Genomic DNA, 6,759 nt, shown 5'->3' on the forward strand with positions numbered 1-6,759 from the left:
GTGTGTGGGGGTATGCTGATATAGAATGTGTAGTCTAAGTGTGTTTGTGTGTGTCTATACAGTGTGTAGTCTGTGTGCGTGTGTAATTGTATGTCTATATAGTGTGTCTACTGTGTAGGTGTGTTTATGTGTGTGTGTGTGTGTGTGTGTGTGTGTGTGTGTGTGTGTGTGTGTGTGTGTGTGTGTGTGTGAGTGTGTGTGTATATATATGTATATAATGAGTGTAGACTGTGTGTGTGTGTGTGTGTGTGTGTAGTCTAAGAGTGTGTATATACTGTGTGAGTGTGTGTGGGGGTCTAAGAGTGTGTATATACTGTGTGTGTGGGGGTATGCTTATATAGAATGTGTAGTCTAAGTGTGTTTGTGTGTGTCTATACAGTGTGTAGTCTGTGCGTGTGTAATTGTATGTCTATAGTGTGTCTACTGTGTAGGTGTGTTTATGTGTGTGTGTGTGTGTGTGTGTGTGTGTGTGTGTATGTATATATGTATATAATGAGTGTAGACTGTGTGTGTGTGTGTGGGTGTGTTGGTTTTTGTGGTTTATGTGGACATTTGACCTGATTACGTACCGACATTATGGGGACATTTGGGATTATGGGGACAGGACAGGTGTCCTCATAATTCCGCACTGTGGCTATATATATCTATACTAGAGGAGCTGAAATTCAAAATTTCAGTCCATGTCCATTATACCACAAACACCGAAACTGACTTAACACAGTGTAACTTTGGAATTTCGTAGTGCGCCCTGTAGCCCGGAGCCGGTACTGCAATCCGTTCACACATGTGTGAAAATTTGAGCCTTCTGATTGGCTAGCGCTGATTGCCATTTTTCGTTCTGTGATTGGCTGAGACCTACGTCAATTATCCTACGTGTTCCTTTTAAGGGCGGAGTTTCATTAGACTCGGTTTGCCAACACATTGAACAGCCATTATCCAGCCCTTTAAAAGCCAGGTATGATTATAAAGTTCATAAACTTAATGAGTAGACTATTGATATATTCCAAGAGCTCGGTTCCTTGTTGTAAATTAATGTTGTAAGAAATATTTCATTGGAATCTGGAGATTGGGGTGAATTTAGCCTTAAGAAGGCATAAATTAAAGCTGGCTAGTTAGCAACATTATCAATGGTTAGTTTTAAAACCTGAGTTGAATAACTAATTACTGATAAATCTTGTACCGAATGCGCACTGTATAAATTTGGGTTTAGTGCGTTTGGCCGAATTAAAATGAAGGGGAAATGTCTGTATGTTAGCATGGATGCTAGCTAATAATAGTCAGTGCTGATAGCCGCTAGCTGATAGCCGCGCGCGCATCCTCGCGGCTCTTTAAACGCGTTCGCTCCGGCCACAGAGCGCGTGCAGTGTTGTAAGGTGAGCTGCTGGGCATACAGCACCCGGACTGCTTATAAACTACTGAGAACTGCTTTTAATTATTTTATTTATTATAAGGCTGTATGCTATTTAATGTCGCTAGAACATCACTTCCGGTTAGCGCGTGCAGTGTTGTAAGGTGAGCTGTTGTACACACAGCACCCGGACTGCTTACAAACTACTCAGAACTGCTTTTAATTGTTATTATTTTGTTTATTATAAGGCTGTATGCTATTTAATGTCACTAGAACATCACTTCCGGTTAGCGCGTGCGACCGGAAACAGCTGAGTGCGTGCGGCGCGGGAGTTACATGGCTGAGTTTGGAGCGGTGGTGAGGGTCTGAGTGTGAGATAGAGATGATGGTACAGTGTGTAAACACTGCTGTATCACTGTGAGGGTGTAAATAACCCCTGATACTCTTCACTCATAACTCAGTAATACTGTAGTCAGAAGAAAAGCAGAATGAACACATGGAGAGTTTAAATCCCAGCTCTCCTCAGCATTGTCCCATGCTCTATCACTGGACATGTTTTACATAAACACCACTTATATTAACAATTTAAGGTTTTAGTTTAAATAAACACTCATTTCTGTGGGGAAGAACAGCATCATTTTAACATGGCTGAGATGAAGCGCAGAAGGAGAAAAGAACATCCAAAGCAGGAGACGGAGTATTACACATCTGCTGGGAAAGACAAACCTGGAAATATATAAATTCAGATAAAGGTAAGGGTCCATTCACACATGCCATCCTATGTTCCTTTTGACCTAGACTGCTTTCATTAACAGACAGGGCATTAGGATAAAACTGGTGTGAAGTTCACGACTGGATTAATATTTCATTTTTTCTTATTCAGGGTGTGGAGTATTCAGTTCAGTCCCTTTTGATGAGGAGACCTCTTTAACCTCGCAACAGCAGACACTCTGGCAATCATCGAACACAGTAAACAGGTAATATATATTTTTTTACAGTTGTGAAATTATATTGAGCTCTTATTATATCTTATAAATCTGTATGTAGTGTGTATGCCTGAGACCTGTTTCATTGTATATCAGGGCTTTAGTGATTTACATGTGTTTTGTGTTTATTGGCGTGTGTATGTAACAGACATGGTTTAGCAGTACACTGGGTATATGGGGACGTTGTTGTAATGTGATAGTCAATGTACATAAGCAGCTGTGTGTATAGTGTCTGACAGAAACCTGGTCTCGAGGACTTCACTTTATAAAGTTATTGTATGAGCACCATTAACTTTATTAAATTAATTTCTCTTAAATTTGCATCTTATAGATGTAGACTTACTGACTATTGTACTTCCTCATCCCTCAGAGGTAAGGGTTTGTTACAGAAGCACCACATAGCAGATTTGTTGTACCTTGTAGTAATGTGATAGTCAATGTACATCAGCAGCTGTGTGTATAGTGTCTGACAGAAACCTGGTCTCGAGGGACTTCACTTTATAAAGTTATTGTATGAGCACCATTAACTTTATTAAATTAATTTCTCTTAAATTTGCATCTTATAGATGTAGACTTACTGACTATTGTACTTCCTTATCCCTCAGAGGTAAGGGTTTGTTACAGAAGCACCACATAGCAGATTTGATGTGACCTGGGTGATTGTATATCATGAGAACAAAAGTGACCCAAATATTATAGTATAGTTAAGGCAGCAATGTTCTTGCTGGGTGTAAATAATATACCATATATACAGTGTGCTTTGCTAATGTACTGTATATACAGTGCACTTAAAATCACCCCAAAAGCCTGACATAGACCTTATAGAGTATCTGTAAAATGCAATAGTAAAGGAAGTGGCAGATTGTTGTTGCTCTAATAAAAATAAAAAGGAATATTTGTTGATTCAATCTTGGTGGAAACTACCGGAATTTTCACAAACAGTTTTATGCAGTCATTTGTAGAACTAGCAGTTCTGCAAAACCTAGTATGTCGGACTAAATACTAAGACCTTGTTTGCGATTGTTAATAATACAATTGCTGGTGATCCAAATGCTTTTTTTTTTTAATATTTCTAAACATACCAATCTGTTTTAAATTAAATGTTGTGTAAAAACTTAGTTTTATGTATCTTTTGAAATTAATGTCTTGGTTTGATATGGTTGCTAATGCAGTAAAATTAATTGCATTAAAATGTGACTTAAGTATCAAATACATTCTAGGGCTACTTAATGTTTATAACAAATGTGAGAAAGATCTCTTGTTTCTGTTTTTAGAATGTAGCTGAAAACAGAGGTTACTGCAGTAGATGAGTTGTAGGCTGCTGATCCAGGAGAAGAGTGAGAAAAGGTAATTTATAAAAATCATATTCTGATTATTTATTCCCAAAATGTTGCAGGTACTTTGCATTGTTTTAGTATGTTTTTATCAGTACGTATTGTCTCTCTTAGTCACTGGGAGAGATTGACTGGATGGGTGAACACTATCTGTGAACCATGTCTTGAGATCAAAATGACTGAGATTTTGTGTGCAGTTTTAGGTGCTGGGGTTAGGATTGAGTTAGTCTGTGTGTATGTAGTGTGTATGGCTGAGACCTGTTTTATGAGAACACTGTGTCTAATAAGGACATGCATAGACCATCATGTAAGAGTCCTCTACCAAAGGAGTATTAGTGTGTCCGTGTGTTTGACAAATACATGGTATATCAGGGCTTTAGTGATGTACATGTTTAGTGTTTATCTGAGTGTATATGGAACAGACATGGTTTAGCAGTACACTGGGTATATGGGGACGTTGTCAATGTACATAAGCAGCTGTGTGTATAGTGTCTGACAGAAACCTGGTCTCGAGGGACTTCACTTTATAAAGTTATTTTATGAGCACCATTAACTTTATTAAATTAATTTCTCTTAAATTTGCATCTTATAGATGTAGACTTACTGACTATTGTACTTCCTTATCCCTCAGAGGTAAGGGTTTGTTACAGAAGCGCCACATAGCAGATTTGTTGTACCTTGTAGTAATGTGATAGTCAATGTACATCATCAGCTGTGTGTATAGTGTCTGACAGAAACCTGGTCTCGAGGGACTTCACTTTATAAAGTTATTGTATGAGCACCATAAACTTTATTAAATTAATTTCTTTCAAATTTGCATCTTATAGATGTAGACTTACTGACTATTGTACTTCCTTATCCCTCAGAGGTAAGGGTTTGTTACAGAAGCACCACATAGCAGATGTGACCTGGGTGATTGTATATCATGAGAACAAAAGTGACCCAAATAGATTATAGTTAATGCATCATGCGTATTATTATATTGCTGGGTGTCAATTATATGGGTGCAAATTAATAGAGAGCCAAAAGATTATGAAAAGTAAAAAAATATTTATATATTGTTAATTATGTCCAAATGATAGTCCAAATGTGTTAACCTGGTTAAGAAGATGCTACAGCCAGGCTTACATTGTCTGATTTTTGGAATAACTCCAATATTTTACTGCTGTCTGTACATCAGATAGTCAGTGGAATGCGAGCGTAAATTTGAAACGTTAGTGAAGCTAAATGTATGTTTAAAATCAAAAATGCTTTGAGAATCTAATTGGTTTGTGTCCAGCCTAAAGGGAGGTAATAGCCATTAAAATATCCCTGGACAGGTCCATATAAAAGCATTTAGTTTTGTCTATTTTAGATTACCATTGTAAAGGGCCAATCTAAGCCTAAGAAACAGGATTCAAAAGAACTTTGTGAAAAGACAAAAAAAAGTAAGGTTGCCTGATAGACATTATTTTTGTCATAAGAAATTCTGTTAAATAATTATAAACTGAGTATTTGTTTTGGTTATGTTTTTAAATATGTACTGAACAGTATCTTACAATAACAAAAACAGTTCTTGAACAAAAAGAAAATATGACAAAGGTTTATATTGATAATTTGTATATCATATTACTGTTCAGTAGAATATACAAAAACCTTGCTATTTTATCACCTCAGCTTTGAAAGACATTGAAATTAAAGGTATGCATTTAAATTGTAAAATTGAGTCCTTGATATGTCCTGTGTAGAATTAGGCTAGTATTAAGGCATCAAGATAAATTGGTGAAAATCTTTAATGTTATGATTATTCAAATCGATGAGCTTTTAGTTACAAACGAAACATACAGTAGTATTAATTTTTGCATCTGCTTTTAAGATAAACTCAACATTGATGCCAGTGATGGAAGTGACTCTGAGAGTGGGGCTGATGCTGCGAATTTGGATGCTTCCCTGAAGACACCAGCACAGATCAGTAGGTTTTCTAACCTGTTCTAACCATGTTTAATATGCGCCATAATATGTCAGTCCACACTGCTAATGTACTCAATGATGATTTCTTTTTTACAGGGATGTGAAGCAATCGGACACCAGAAGAGGAAAATGGTTTGCGTTGCATTTTTTTAGGTTATGATTTTTCAGGATTTTTCAGGACACTTTTTTCAATATATTAATTAGCAATAAGAATTTATATTATAAAAGGTAACATTATTCACATTTATTTGCTATTTATAATCCTAAACAAACCTCTGCCATCATACCTCTTTCACTTACTGTCTGTGGTTATGTTTGCATACACTCATTGATACAATTGAGTTCTTCGATGTCCCATCTACATTTATGGCAATAGCAAACTCCCATTCCCAGAGCGACGTAGAAAAAGCTTTGGAGTTCCCATCAAGAAATGTACACACCAGGCATAACGTTATGATCTTATAATGTTATGACTAGTGATTGAATAACACTAGCTCTTTATTATGGCAGCTGATCGTGGGTGGGATTTATTAGGATTGTAATTAGCTTTACAATTTTCCTCATTTTAAATTGGTTTAAGTGTCTTTATGTAATTCATTTGTATATCTAGCTCTCTGCAAGCTTTATATAACACTGAGCATTTTGGAGATTTCACTATGCACTAAACATTCAAATATCTAAACATCTTGGTTATCAAATTTCATTTATAATGGGTTTTTGGTTAGTTTGTTTATGAATATTTTGCAGAGACTAAAAACTCTAAAAGAAGTCCCGAAAACTACAAGGAAAGGACTTGTTCTTTTAAGTCACTGATGTCTTGATAGTGCACCATGCTGTCAAGTCTGTGTTTGTGTGTGTCAGAGGGCCAATAAAACATGCCTGTCCCTTCAATACTGTGTGATGTCTTGTTTGTGTATTGTTAAAACCAATGTCCTGATAAAGCCCGTATGTCCTTACAAACACTATTTTTGTCAGAAGGCGGGACATTCCGAGCAGGTCCTCATATACAACCATAATGTCAGGTCTTTATATAAATTGTTTAAATTTGTGTAAAGTAATTCTGAAGTGAAATTTGTTTTCCTCAGAGCTGATTAGATTTTTTGACATTTGTAGCATCACTGTAGCACAAGGGGAAGGGTGG

Source organism: Silurus meridionalis, chromosome 8 (genome assembly GCF_014805685.1).
Source record: "Silurus meridionalis isolate SWU-2019-XX chromosome 8, ASM1480568v1, whole genome shotgun sequence".
NCBI lineage: Eukaryota > Metazoa > Chordata > Actinopteri > Siluriformes > Siluridae > Silurus > Silurus meridionalis.